We start from the raw sequence: 16,072 nt of genomic DNA on the forward strand, positions 1-16,072 counted from the left end.
TCCCTCTTTTGATGGTGTATGTTCGGGCATTCAAACCTTTTCTTACCCGCTTTTTACAAACTATGGTCGGATATTCAAACCTTCTTGTAGCCGAACACATCCACTCCTGCTTTTGATGATGTATGGTTGGGCATTCGAACCTACTTGTTGCCCGCTTTTCATTAATTATGGGTGGACATTCACACCTTGTCGCAGCCAAACACCTCCGCTCACTGTTTTGATCATGTATGGTTTGACATTCGCACCTTCTCTCACCCGCTTTCTACTATGGTCGGCCATTCACAGCTTCCTCTACACCATACTTGTATGGTGGGATATTCACACCCACTTGCATCCGAAGACCTCCGCCCCCACTTTTGTTGATATTTAGTCGGTCATTCGCACCTTACCCGCTTTTGGCAAACTATGGCCTTCTTGCAGCCAAACACCTCTGATCTCGCTTTTGATGATGTAAGGTTGGGCATTCAGACGTTGCTTCACCTGCTTTTCACCAAATATAGTCGGACATTCACACCTTCTTGCAGCCGAACACTTCCGCTCCACCTTTTAGTGTTCTATGGGGTATTCACACCTTTTTTTTCACCGCATTTTATAGATTATGGTTGGAAATTCTCACCCACTCTCATCCGAAGATCTCTCCTTCCGCTTTTGTTAATATATAGTCGGGCATTCGAACCTTTTCTTACCCGCTTTTTACAAATTATGGTCGAACAGTCACACCTACTTGCAGCCGAATACTTCCGCTCCACCTTTTAGTGATGTATGGTTGGCATTTGCACCTTTTCTTACCCTCTTTTTATACTGATAGCTGAAGATTAAGTTGTTCTTTCTCAAACTACAAAATTTTTTTAATTTTTGAAATTTGATTTGAAGTGGATAAATAAGGAGGACAAACAGTTTTAAGTCAGGCTGATAGAAGGAATTAATTTTATAGCAAAATCTGTATTTCGTCATATGTCGAGAGATGCTTATTGCTGAAGAAGTTCTTTCTCATTCTACAAAGTACAACGTTGTTTATTGTTGAAACTTGATTAGACATGAATAAATATGAAGGACAAAGCAGTCTTAACTTGGTTTGAGTTAAGGAATTTGTTTTATAGGAGAATCCGAATTTGTGCATAACTCGTGAAATAGAGCTTATTTTCGGATTCCTGAAGAATAAGTCTGGTTCTTTCTCATAATAAAAAGTTTGTTGTTTATTGTTGAAACTTCATCAGAAATGAAGAAATAAGAACAAACCGTTTTAAGTCAGTTTGATAGAAGTATTTCATTTTATAGCAAAATCTGTATTCCTTCATATATCCTCGAGAGAAGCTAATTGCTGAAAATTAGGTCTGGTTCTTTTTCATACTACAAAATACAGTGTTGTTTATTGTTGAAACTAGATTAGAAGTAGATAAATATGAAGGACAAAGCAGTTTGAACTTGGTTTGAGAGAAGGAATTAATTTTATTGCAAAATCCGAATTCATGCATAACTCGTCAAATAGATAGTTATGTGTCGTTCGTGAGCGATTCGTTCGATATAAACTAATTTTTTATATGACTCGGGAGTAACGAGTTGTCTCAGTGAGTGATTCGTTCATTTTCATGCAGTACCCTTCCTCACCACATGGCAGGCGGCAGCTTCATAAGCTCAGTCAGCAGGACAGGAAACAGTATTGATTCGTTCACGACTCAACTCCTCGGGAGACGGGTCCTCGCACAGGAAACAGTATTGATTCGTTCATGACTCAACTCCTCGGCTGACGGGTCCTTGCACAGGAAACAGTATTGATTCATTTACGACTCAACTCCTTGGGTCTTCGTTCATTTGTCACGTTTCAAATTATACATTTCATTTGACAGGCTGAAGAGCAGTAGGCACAACGGTTCATTCACAAACCGGATCATTAATCTCAAAGACTATTCTACCATCAACAACTTGGAAGCCACAATCGACTCTATAGATGCAGAAAAAGCATTTGATGGAGTGAACTGGAAACTTTTATTCGCAGCATTAAACAAATTCGGGTTTGGGTCACACTTCATCAACTGGATAAGGATATTATATAGCTCCCCAAATGCAATTGTCAGGACAAATGATCAAACTTCTCCAAGCTTCAGTCTGCAGAGAGGTACAAGACAAGGTTGCCCACTTTCTCCCTCACTTTTTGCTATTTTCATCAAACCTTTAGCAGCTTCTATCAGACAAGATAGAAATATTAAAGGCATCCAATCCCAAAATATTGAGCATAAAATAAGTCTTTATGCTGATGATGTATTACTTTTCCTTCAGAACTCACAGACGTCTCTCACTCACACGATCACACTCATAAATAAATTCTCAGCACTTTCTGACTACTCTATCAACTGGTCTAAGACCAAAGTTCTACCCATTAACTGCAGGGTCCAGAATATACCTGTGATCACTATACAGTCAGGAAATATTAGATATTTAGGCATAAACATTTCCTCCAGGCTCTCAGAGCTAACAAAGCTAAATTATGTGCAATTATTAAACATAGAGATCTCTCTCGTTGGAAGTCCTCACCTATATCACTTATGGGGAGAGTTACAACCATTAAAATGATGATACTACCAAAAGTTAACTATTTGTTCTCAATGATCCCCATAAAACCATCTGCTACTTGGTTTAAGTCACTAGATTCATGCATCTCCAAATTTCTGTGGAAAAACAAACCACCACGTATTAGTTTAAAAACTCTATAGAAGACCAAGGACAGTGGTGGATTAGATTTACCTCATTTTCAGCACTATTCGTTAGCCAATAGGTTACAATATATATCAAAATGGTTTAAACCTTGTTGTTGTCACAGTTCCCAGAGACGTTGTAATTGTTGAGGATTCTATATTCACCCCCTCATTAGAGGCACGTGTTGCAGATTGATGACACTGAATCTTCTTCTCTGTTCATTGCTGGCATCATTCCCAGCATCGTAAGTGTTCGTGGCATTGTTAGCCTCTTCTTCTGGATCTTGATATCGAGCATCCTTTTGTATTTCTGGTTTGTCAGTCCTCTCTCTTCGTTCACCGGAGTCTTCGTCTCTTTGTCCTTGAGTTTGGTGATTTTTTCTTCTTTTGATGCCTTGAGACAGTGTGACAGGTGATACCACGTGGGAGATCCTTTAACTTGGACTGCTGTCCCTGTGCTGCGAAATGGCTGTGCTGCTCAAATGGTCTCTCCTTCATCATATACACAGTTATTTATACATCACCTTCCACCATGAAGCGTTGTCCCTTTTTGTTTCTCTCTTTGTTCTTAAAATGCTGTTATGCATGTCTAAACTAATCCATTAAATTAGATCATTTTGGCAGTAAAGCGATCTACAATGTGCTTGGTCGCAAAGCTGCTCATCTGTGGTAAACAGCTCTTCAGAAAGGCATTCTTCAATTGATTTCACTAATTTTATGTAATAATTTTGTGATTTCCTACAAAACTACACTTCTTCTCCCATCTGTCTGAGTATTTAATATTGTCTGGGTCCCGTTAAAACATGTATTTTTCCCATCTAATTCCTTGTTTGCTTTAAAACAAGTATTCCCCATTTTCTATCCCTTCAGTAGCCAACCAGTTTGTATGGAGTACACTGGAAAACTTGACTGATCAGTAAAACACTGCTTTTGTTGTCACCGCAAGGCTTCCCCCGTCGGTTGTTTCACTGAGACACCACTGAGTAACTATAACCCAACACAGTTTATACACATAACATTCATATACATACTAACAAACAAACAATTATTTATAGCAATTTTTTCATCTCTGTTTGAACGTACACCCAGGTAAATATTCCTGTAGTCTTCTCATACCGACTATGGACCCATTCATTGTTTAACTTCACTGTTTTGCAAATCCTAATTGAATATTACACATTGACATTGAACTTTACTGGATAAGCAGGTCTTCATTGCATTCAGCAGCCTATATGTGAGCATCTATGTGTAAGCTGTTCTTCTTTGCATTTATCAGCAACAAGCAATTCTTCATTGCACATGCATATGAAAATAGTAAAACAATTCCAATGCGTTAGCGAAACCTTCTATATCAGGAGTGTCCATCATGATGCTGGGAATAGAACCTCTTTCCCAGAATAGTTCAACCTTCATTACTCAACTGAGCATAACTCCGCAATGAGCACATTTCAAAGTATCATTCCTCTACATGTATTCAAAAATCCATGTGTAAATGTTTAATATTTCTTATATTTGTTGAGGTCATTCTGTGTGCATGTGGCCTAAACCCAATCTCTGTGTGGCAATTTTAATTTAAACAAGTTGAACTCTGCCTCTGATCATTTAAAAAAGGTGTGTACCAATATCAACCTTTCTCAGGTAATTACTGATCCTACTAAACCAAACTTAAGAGATCCTTCAAGGTTGTCCCTGATTGGCTCAATCTTAACAAATCAAAGGTAGAAAATCCGCAGTATCTGAACTTGGTGTTAGTTATCACTGCTCAATAGCTTGTATCAGAATTGCAAAAATGAAAACATTAGGTCCACGGTTGGTATCCAGATCCTGAAACATCTCCATGAGCAGGCTTTTTTTTAACTGATCTGTTGAATAGTTCATGACACTGTTAAAATCCCAGATGAAGATCTAGCACTTGACCATTTTTGTAAATCTTCTAATTCTATAGTTGATAAACACGCCCCTTTTAAAAAGTATAGAACTTAGAACAGGTCTAGTCCCTGGCTTTCGGCAGAACTGTCTTCTTTACTTTTTTTTTTTTTTCCCCTTGTCCTGTTCAGCATTATGGCAGCAGAATTGTAGTCTGAATACCTTCGATGCCAAACAGATTTGCTTTGCCAAGGAAAGTTTTATAAATGTAAAGCTCCCCTTGATGCCCATTTATTTATTTCTGTTTACAATATATGACATGTAATAGAACTGAACCGGACCGGGGGACAAGGAAAGAAGAAGAGGAAAGAAGAGGAAAGAGAACAAAAATAGAAACAAAAACCAGACAACCAGCTGCTACACCTGTAAAAAACAAAACAGACAACAATCCATGGCCTCTGAGGGGATTCCAGGATTAGCGCCACCAGGAGCACCTGAAAGCAGACAAGCAGAGAAAAAACAAACACACAAACAAACAAAAACAAGCACAAGAAGCGGCAATCGCATACAACACAGCTGTGGATATAGATGACCTGAGACGACATGATAATACATCAACTGCTTAGCGACCATGCTACTGGACTAATGAATGTGTGTGTGTGTGTGCGAGAACATGCAACACCCATGGCACAGGACCTACATGATAACCGTGCTTAGTTATGAGTGTATAAGCGTACAGGGCCACAATCCACTGCCCCCCCAAGCAATCAGAAGCAGGCAGAGAGGGCCACAAGACCCAGGCCACCAGCAGCCCCCACAGAGCACAGAACCCAGGAAGCCCACCGCAGGGGCAACCATGCATTCACCCAGAAGACTGCAGAGGAATCCCCCGGAAAGAGCCCCCATAAGCATAGGGCAGAGGCCCTCCGGGAGCCTTTTCCTTCAGAACTCACAGACGTCTCTCACTCACACGATCACACTCATAAATAAATTCTCAGCACTTTCTGACTACTCTATCAACTGGTCTAAGACCAAAGTTCTGCCCATTAACTGCAGGGTCCAGAATATACCTGTGATCACTTTACAGTCAGGAAATATTAGATATTTAGGCATAAACATTTCCTCCAGGCTCTCAGAGCTAACAAAGCTAAATTATGTGCAATTATTAAAGAGAGTAGAGGACGATCTCTCTCGTTGGAAGTCCTCACCTATATCACTTATGGGGAGAGTTACAACCATTAAAATGATGATACTACCAAAAGTTAACTATTTGTTCTCAATGATCCCCATAAAACCATCTGCTACTTGGTTTAAGTCACTAGATTCATGCATCTCCAAATTTCTGTGGAAAAACAAACCACCACGTATTAGTTTAAAAACTCTATAGAAGACCAAGGACAGTGGTGGATTAGATTTACCTCATTTTCAGCACTATTCGTTAGCCAATAGGTTACAATATATATCAAAATGGTTTAAACCTTGTTGTTGTCACAGTTCCCAGAGACGTTGTAATTGTTGAGGATTCTATATTCACCCCCTCATTAGAGGCACGTGTTGCAGATTGATGACACTGAATCTTCTTCTCTGTTCATTGCTGGCATCATTCCCAGCATCGTAAGTGTTCGTGGCATTGTTAGCCTCTTCTTCTGGATCTTGATATCGAGCATCCTTTTGTATTTCTGGTTTGTCAGTCCTCTCTCTTCGTTCACCGGAGTCTTCGTCTCTTTGTCCTTGAGTTTGGTGATTTTTTCTTCTTTTGATGCCTTGAGACAGTGTGACAGGTGATACCACGTGGGAGATCCTTTAACTTGGACTGCTGTCCCTGTGCTGCGAAATGGCTGTGCTGCTCAAATGGTCTCTCCTTCATCATATACACAGTTATTTATACATCACCTTCCACCATGAAGCGTTGTCCCTTTTTGTTTCTCTCTTTGTTCTTAAAATGCTGTTATGCATGTCTAAACTAATCCATTAAATTAGATCATTTTGGCAGTAAAGCGATCTACAATGTGCTTGGTCGCAAAGCTGCTCATCTGTGGTAAACAGCTCTTCAGAAAGGCATTCTTCAATTGATTTCACTAATTTTATGTAATAATTTTGTGATTTCCTACAAAACTACACTTCTTCTCCCATCTGTCTGAGTATTTAATATTGTCTGGGTCCCGTTAAAACATGTATTTTTCCCATCTAATTCCTTGTTTGCTTTAAAACAAGTATTCCCCATTTTCTATCCCTTCAGTAGCCAACCAGTTTGTATGGAGTACACTGGAAAACTTGACTGATCAGTAAAACACTGCTTTTGTTGTCACCGCAAGGCTTCCCCCGTCGGTTGTTTCACTGAGACACCACTGAGTAACTATAACCCAACACAGTTTATACACATAACATTCATATACATACTAACAAACAAACAATTATTTATAGCAATTTTTTCATCTCTGTTTGAACGTACACCCAGGTAAATATTCCTGTAGTCTTCTCATACCGACTATGGACCCATTCATTGTTTAACTTCACTGTTTTGCAAATCCTAATTGAATATTACACATTGACATTGAACTTTACTGGATAAGCAGGTCTTCATTGCATTCAGCAGCCTATATGTGAGCATCTATGTGTAAGCTGTTCTTCTTTGCATTTATCAGCAACAAGCAATTCTTCATTGCACATGCATATGAAAATAGTAAAACAATTCCAATGCGTTAGCGAAACCTTCTATATCAGGAGTGTCCATCATGATGCTGGGAATAGAACCTCTTTCCCAGAATAGTTCAACCTTCATTACTCAACTGAGCATAACTCCGCAATGAGCACATTTCAAAGTATCATTCCTCTACATGTATTCAAAAATCCATGTGTAAATGTTTAATATTTCTTATATTTGTTGAGGTCATTCTGTGTGCATGTGGCCTAAACCCAATCTCTGTGTGGCAATTTTAATTTAAACAAGTTGAACTCTGCCTCTGATCATTTAAAAAAGGTGTGTACCAATATCAACCTTTCTCAGGTAATTACTGATCCTACTAAACCAAACTTAAGAGATCCTTCAAGGTTGTCCCTGATTGGCTCAATCTTAACAAATCAAAGGTAGAAAATCCGCAGTATCTGAACTTGGTGTTAGTTATCACTGCTCAATAGCTTGTATCAGAATTGCAAAAATGAAAACATTAGGTCCACGGTTGGTATCCAGATCCTGAAACATCTCCATGAGCAGGCTTTTTTTTAACTGATCTGTTGAATAGTTCATGACACTGTTAAAATCCCAGATGAAGATCTAGCACTTGACCATTTTTGTAAATCTTCTAATTCTATAGTTGATAAACACGCCCCTTTTAAAAAGTATAGAACTTAGAACAGGTCTAGTCCCTGGCTTTCGGCAGAACTGTCTTCTTTACTTTTTTTTTTTTTTCCCCTTGTCCTGTTCAGCATTATGGCAGCAGAATTGTAGTCTGAATACCTTTGATGCCAAACAGATTTGCTTTGCCAAGGGAAGTTTTATAAATGTAAAGCTCCCCTTGATGCCCATTTATTTATTTCTGTTTACAATATATGACATGTAATAGAACTGAACCGGACCGGGGGACAAGGAAAGAAGAAGAGGAAAGAAGAGGAAAGAGAACAAAAATAGAAACAAAAACCAGACAACCAGCTGCTACACCTGTAAAAAACAAAACAGACAACAATCCATGGCCTCTGAGGGGATTCCAGGCTTAGCGCCACCAGGAGCACCTGAAAGCAGACAAGCAGAGAAAAAACAAACACACAAACAAACAAAAACAAGCACAAGAAGCGGCAATCGCATACAACACAGCTGTGGATATAGATGACCTGAGACGACATGATAATACATCAACTGCTTAGCGACCATGCTACTGGACTAATGAATGTGTGTGTGTGTGTGCGAGAACATGCAACACCCATGGCACAGGACCTACATGATAACCGTGCTTAGTTATGAGTGTATAAGCGTACAGGGCCACAATCCACTGCCCCCCCAAGCAATCAGAAGCAGGCAGAGAGGGCCACAAGACCCAGGCCACCAGCAGCCCCCACAGAGCACAGAACCCAGGAAGCCCACCGCAGGGGCAACCATGCATTCACCCAGAAGACTGCAGAGGAATCCCCCGGAAAGAGCCCCCATAAGCATAGGGCAGAGGCCCTCCGGGAGCCTTTTCCTTCAGAACTCACAGACGTCTCTCACTCACACGATCACAATCATAAATAAATTCTCAGCACTTTCTGACTACTCTATCAACTGGTCTAAGACCAAAGTTCTGCCCATTAACTGCAGGGTCCAGAATATACCTGTGATCACTTTACAGTCAGGAAATATTAGATATTTAGGCATAAACATTTCCTCCAGGCTCTCAGAGCTAACAAAGCTAAATTATGTGCAATTATTAAAGAGAGTAGAGGACGATCTCTCTCGTTGGAAGTCCTCACCTATATCACTTATGGGGAGAGTTACAACCATTAAAATGATGATACTACCAAAAGTTAACTATTTGTTCTCAATGATCCCCATAAAACCATCTGCTACTTGGTTTAAGTCACTAGATTCATGCATCTCCAAATTTCTGTGGAAAAACAAACCACCACGTATTAGTTTAAAAACTCTATAGAAGACCAAGGACAGTGGTGGATTAGATTTACCTCATTTTCAGCACTATTCGTTAGCCAATAGGTTACAATATATATCAAAATGGTTTAAACCTTGTTGTTGTCACAGTTCCCAGAGACGTTGTAATTGTTGAGGATTCTATATTCACCCCCTCATTAGAGGCACGTGTTGCAGATTGATGACACTGAATCTTCTTCTCTGTTCATTGCTGGCATCATTCCCAGCATCGTAAGTGTTCGTGGCATTGTTAGCCTCTTCTTCTGGATCTTGATATCGAGCATCCTTTTGTATTTCTGGTTTGTCAGTCCTCTCTCTTCGTTCACCGGAGTCTTCGTCTCTTTGTCCTTGAGTTTGGTGATTTTTTTCTTCTTTTGATGCCTTGAGACAGTGTGACAGGTGATACCACGTGGGAGATCCTTTAACTTGGACTGCTGTCCCTGTGCTGCGAAATGGCTGTGCTGCTCAAATGGTCTCTCCTTCATCATATACACAGTTATTTATACATCACCTTCCACCATGAAGCGTTGTCCCTTTTTGTTTCTCTCTTTGTTCTTAAAATGCTGTTATGCATGTCTAAACCAATCCATTAAATTAGATCATTTTGGCAGTAAAGCGATCTACAATGTGCTTGGTCGCAAAGCTGCTCATCTGTGGTAAACAGCTCTTCAGAAAGGCATTCTTCAATTGATTTCACTAATTTTATGTAATAATTTTGTGATTTCCTACAAAACTACACTTCTTCTCCCATCTGTCTGAGTATTTAATATTGTCTGGGTCCCGTTAAAACATGTATTTTTCCCATCTAATTCCTTGTTTGCTTTAAAACAAGTATTCCCCATTTTCTATCCCTTCAGTAGCCAACCAGTTTGTATGGAGTACACTGGAAAACTTGACTGATCAGTAAAACACTGCTTTTGTTGTCACCGCAAGGCTTCCCCCGTCGGTTGTTTCACTGAGAAACCACTGAGTAACTATAACCCAACACAGTTTATACACATAACATTCATATACATACTAACAAACAAACAATTATTTATCGCAATTTTTTCATCTCTGTTTGAACGTACACCCAGGTAAATATTCCTGTAGTCTTCTCATACCGACTATGGACCCATTCATTGTTTAACTTCACTGTTTTGCAAATCCTAATTGAATATTACACATTGACATTGAACTTTACTGGATAAGCAGGTCTTCATTGCATTCAGCAGCCTATATGTGAGCATCTATGTGTAAGCTGTTCTTCTTTGCATTTATCAGCAACAAGCAATTCTTCATTGCACATGCATATGAAAATAGTAAAACAATTCCAATGCGTTAGCGAAACCTTCTATATCAGGAGTGTCCATCATGATGCTGGGAATAGAACCTCTTTCCCAGAATAGTTCAACCTTCATAACTCAACTGAGCATAACTCCGCAATGAGCACATTTCAAAGTATCATTCCTCTACATGTATTCAAAAATCCATGTGTAAATGTTTAATATTTCTTATATTTGTTGAGGTCATTCTGTGTGCATGTGGCCTAAACCCAATCTCTGTGTGGCAATTTTAATTTAAACAAGTTGAACTCTGCCTCTGATCATTTAAAAAAGGTGTGTACCAATATCAACCTTTCTCAGGTAATTACTGATCCTACTAAACCAAACTTAAGAGATCCTTCAAGGTTGTCCCTGATTGGCTCAATCTTAACAAATCAAAGGTAGAAAATCCGCAGTATCTGAACTTGGTGTTAGTTATCACTGCTCAATAGTGTGAGTGAGGATAGCTGTATAAGGTGATATCCTGTATAACTGACTTGCTCATTTCTGTGCTTGCACAGCAGCCTGATAAGGAAATATCTCTGAGAACAACAGGTTGTAAAACTAGGACTGCACCCACAACGGTCTTCTGAAAGTAACGCCTTATACCAGTACACACACACACACACATAGAGGAAGAGATAAGATATTGACGCACACACATCTCATAAGGCGGAGACTGAACTCAAGTCTATATAACATCACACCCCTAGACAACGACAGAGCTTTTCCGTACTTTGTGCTGTTCGCATGCATTGTACTGAACTGCTCTCCGCACTTTGCAAACTGCGTAAATAAAACTGTGATGATTCTTATATCGTCTCCTCTGTCTTCCTCCTTCACTGCATCAACGGACTCGGAAAGAGGTACAGGTTAACCTCAACAATTTTGGGGGCTCGTCCGGGATGTGGTGAGGAGAGGACGGAGTTCATTCGGATAAAAGATTCCTTCACGGTGACAGAGACGGGACACGAGCCGGCACGTTAACACAGAGGTAAGCAGAACCTGTTTTATCAAACTCTGCACATTGAATATTTTAAAACAACGTGTCCTGTCCTGAAACTGGTGGTTGAATCAGCAAAAGACGATAAGAATTAATGTCGAGAACTGCGCAAAAAAAAAAAAAAAAAAAAAAAAACTATAAAAGAAAAGTGAATATAAAAAGAGGATAAAACAGACTGTCTTTGGTCGTGGCGGACCCCACCGGTTGCCTGACGAGGAACCGGAAGCCTGAGAGGCTGCTGGGTTAGAGTCCCGGGGAGGTGAAGACACCCCGAATTCTACTGGGTTTGAGTCCCTGGGGTTAGAGTCCCCTAAAGTAGTATACTCTACGGAGTTGGGTTAGAGTCCCTTGAGGTTATACTCCTCATAAATTCTTGAAGTCTGTTTGGGGTTAGAGTCCCCTAAAGTAGTATACTCTACGGAGTTGGGTTAGAGTCCCTTGAGGTTATACTCCTCATAAATTCTTGAAGTCTGTTTGGGGCTAGAGTCCCCTATACTAGAGTACAGGAACAGGGTTCCTGAGGTATTTTTCTATAAGTGCATTTTGAAAAAGTTTGTGAAGATTTTAACGTGCTTTGTGTGTTTTTGTATTTGTTTGAGAGAAATAAGGAGAAGCGGGCTGTGGGAAAAATAAAATTCTGAGGTGTCTAAAGGTGAATGGGTACATAAAACGGTGTCTTGACAAACTCGACAATCAGACAGAGGAAACCTAACGGTGATAACGTAATCTGTCTGAGCCATCGAAACCTAGCGGTGCTAACATAAGTGGCTTGGTTTGTCAAAAGGGTCAGTTGCTCGGGTGTTATGCCATACAAACTGACTGGCCGTTAATAAATCATCACCTTACAAGGCCTGTTGCTCGGACGTACGTCATACAAACCGGCTGGCCTCAGAATTTAGAAAAAGAGAAGTAAAATGGAGGGAGAGTTTGACAGGGAAATAGATGATGGGGGATGGGGCCCAGGTACGGGTGCCTGGAGGCCCCTCGAGCTGCAGTTAGAGAATACGTTAAAAGCAGCAGGGGCAGTGTTACCTAAAAAGGGTAGGGACAGGAAATTAGCCGACATAAAGGGACAAGTGGAACAATTGGTGAGATATAAGGGCAAGAAAATGTCAGACCCCGGTCCGTTAGGGGCCTGGTTGTGGGAAAAGGAGAAAGAATGTAAGGTGAGGAAAGAAGAGCTGGCAGAGCAGGGACAAAAGGCAGGTGTGCTGCAACGTTCGAAATTAAAAAAGGAGGCGAAAGAGCAGGAGGAGCGACGACGGGGCTGGTCTGAGCTGGCGGTCTTCTGGCAAAGTGTGAGACATCTCCATGAGAACGCAGGAAAACCAGGAGGCAAACAAATGGTAACTGCACCTGACACTCCTACATGGCCACCTCCATATGCACCGCCTGCTGCACCGACACCAGGGTTATATCCCACACTATATGTGACTAGTGGTACACTTCAGGTTGGATCCTCAGAAGAGACACTTGTAAGTGACAGGGTGACTGAAGCAGGTGCAGCCACTCCTACAGCATCAACCGCTGAGACTTCAGTAAGGACAGGGACGACGTCCAAATCCTCTTATAACCCCTTCACAGGTGATAACCTTTCGGCGCCCCCAGACCCATTCTCGCAGAGACAGGCAAGAGAACAGGCTCCACAGCACACGGTAAAACGAAAAGTCACACCACAGCCACGGAGGCAGGTCATGAGGGGAAGTGAGATTTCAGATTGTGAGGAGGAAGCAGAAGCAGCAGGGACAGCTTCTTTTCAAGGAAAGGGACAGTGGGAAGGTGAAAGACAAGAAGTACCAGTAAGTTTTAGCTTGGCAGGATCATGGAGGGAAGAGGAGGAAGATTCAGCCGTCAGGAAAGAGAGAGAGCTACATGAGTTATGTCGGAGAGAGATAGAAGAGCTCTGTCAAAAAAGGGACGGACTGATGAGAAGTGTAGAGAAAGAAATGAAGGTGGCAGAGGAACTGACAGATACGATAGGCAGAAGAGTTAGCCAGCGCCGACGTGGTGAGACAATCCTTCCGGTCACAATGTACCCACTAACAGCAGTACCAGGACAAGGTGACCGGTACCGACCATTTACTATAGGGGACATACAGGCCATAGTGGAGAAATTACCACCTGTAGCCGAGGGTGGAAATTTGTGGCTCAGCAAATTGGATTCTCTGACGGCAGGACAGAAATTGGCATTGGGGGACTTTAGAGCTATTGCAGGACGATGCATGACGGGTGGGGACATGAGAGAAATTGAGACTATCGCTCATACAGACAGGGTGACAGATGACACCCCTTTCACGCATCATAGCACTGAAATAGGGAAAGCTATGAGAGAAAAATATCCACTACCTAACGCCACCGTAATGCCAAAGATGAGATGGGACCCCAAACAAAATCCCAGGGAGTATGTGGATCAGAGCAAGGATTTATGGTTGAAACACACAGGATGCCACCCAGGGAGAGCTGGAGCTCAGAGAGAGTGGTTTAGACAGGCTATACTGGAAGGAGTGCCGGAGAATGTCAAAACAGCCATGGTTAATAACCCGGACATGCTCGGTGCTGAATCACATGTCTGGGAGAAACACTTAATACACCACCTCACCCGTGCTCAAGATAATACGCAGAAGGAACAGGATGACTTAAAAGAATTGCAGGTTCAGCTGTTAAAATTACAGTTAACGGAAGCTAGACAGAAATGTAATGATAAAAATAAAAAACAAAAAGGGGAAGCTGCGAAGGTCATGTTGGCTGCCGAGCCACCACAGGTTCCTGATTTATTTCCGGTCCCACCATGGGTACCGCAGCCCCCATCAGGCGGGAGAAGACATGGGGGAGGACCAATGTGGGGTGGAGGCTTTGGGGGAAGAGGTCGGGGACTAAGGGGCGGTACAGGAAGAGGACAGTCAGGGGAGACTCGTTGTTGTTATCTCTGTGGAGACCCTAATCATTGGATAAGAAGCTGCCCACATAATCCAAGAGCACAGAAAGGTGTGGATAGTGGTCCTCCTGGGAGAGGCAGGGGTCGCGGCTCCGGACCTCCTGTTACTGCACCTATGTATCCTCAACAGCCTTGGGGAGCAGCTGCTGCTGGTCAGTTCCCATTGTGGGACAATGGGGAGAACCCTGACCAGTCCGGTCAGTATTGACACACCCCACAGAGACTCTCAGACAGCATCACTACGGCAGAACCGATGCTGTCAGTTCAGATTGAGAAAAAAGATCTGCCTTTCTTGGTTGACACTGGAGCCACATGTTCCACATTGAAAGTTGTACCAGCTGGTTCCCTGTCATCGCATACCATCACGCTTATGGGCTTCTCTGGGGAGAAAAAGACACTGCCGTTCACTAAGCCGCTACTCACCCAGGTGGGAAAACAGACTGTGACACATCCATTTGTACATTCACCTTCTGTACCGATGAACTTGCTGGGAAGAGATCTCCTGATAAAACTGGGGGCCACGATACTCTGCAGCGCCGATGGCCTGGTTGTTGTCATGCCTGATGGATCTCATTTGCCGTGCTCTGGACCGATGGAGAACATCACTGGTCAATATCTTGTGCAGCCAGTGAATGAACAATACGCGGACATATACTGGGGTCTATTACAGCCGGAAACATCTGAGCGGCGTGGTATCCTCTCGGCTTACCTCCAGTGGAAACCCTGGATTTCCCAACTCGAACCCTATGTCTCACCTCCAGATTCCCCCCATGTTACTCTATTCTATGATGGGTTACAGACAGATTGGTATCAGGAAAATTTTCAGGACCAACTTGAAGGTCGAGATTGGCAAATTAAGACACATAATATTTATGTGGCGCCTGAAGGCGTGGCGGCAGGTGTTGCCCTGACCTCTGCACAACTTCCCTGGTATATGATGGCAGAAGAAGCGGCCCCACATGTATCATTGGCATTACACCCACAGCATCAGGCAAAAGAGCTAGGGAGTATTGTTAAACGGGCACTCCTACAATCCGATTGGGTAAATACACAACTTCCACAAGTTCAGTATTCTGCGCAAGCTCGCACATATCGCATTCAGGTTTCAGGGGAAGATACAGTCACATTAGAGCATGCACAGATCTCTAGACATCATGGCCGTGAACGTACAGATCACGTGGAGGCGGCAGCTCTACTCGCCAGCCTCCCTGAACACCTATGGGCACAGGGTCCGACAGATGTTGGACAAGTTAAGTACAAGCCCATTACATTCCAGGTGCGTGAGGGTCCCCCTATTTGGATAAGGCAGTATCCTCATAAACCTCAGGCGGAAGAAGGACTTAGGGACACTATTGATGGCCTGTTACAAAAGGGGGTGTTAGAACCCTCGTCCTCAGAGTGGAACACACCCATTTTACCTATTGAAAAGAAAGGGACAGGTAAATATCGCATGGCACATGACCTACGGGCAATCAACGATATTCTCCTCACTCCTACAGTTCCTGTTCCGAATCCATATGTGGCTCTAACCAATTTGGATCCTAAACATGAGTGGTTTACCTGCATTGACTTGGCTAATGCATTCTTTTGTCTTCCCTTGGCGGAAGACTGCAGGCACATTTTCTCGTTTTCGTATCAGCACAAGCAGCTACA

The sequence above is a fragment of the Leuresthes tenuis genome, unplaced genomic scaffold (assembly GCF_036924035.1).
Source record: "Leuresthes tenuis unplaced genomic scaffold, fLeuTen1.0.hap1 SCAF_27, whole genome shotgun sequence".
Taxonomy (NCBI): Eukaryota; Metazoa; Chordata; class Actinopteri; order Atheriniformes; family Atherinopsidae; genus Leuresthes; species Leuresthes tenuis.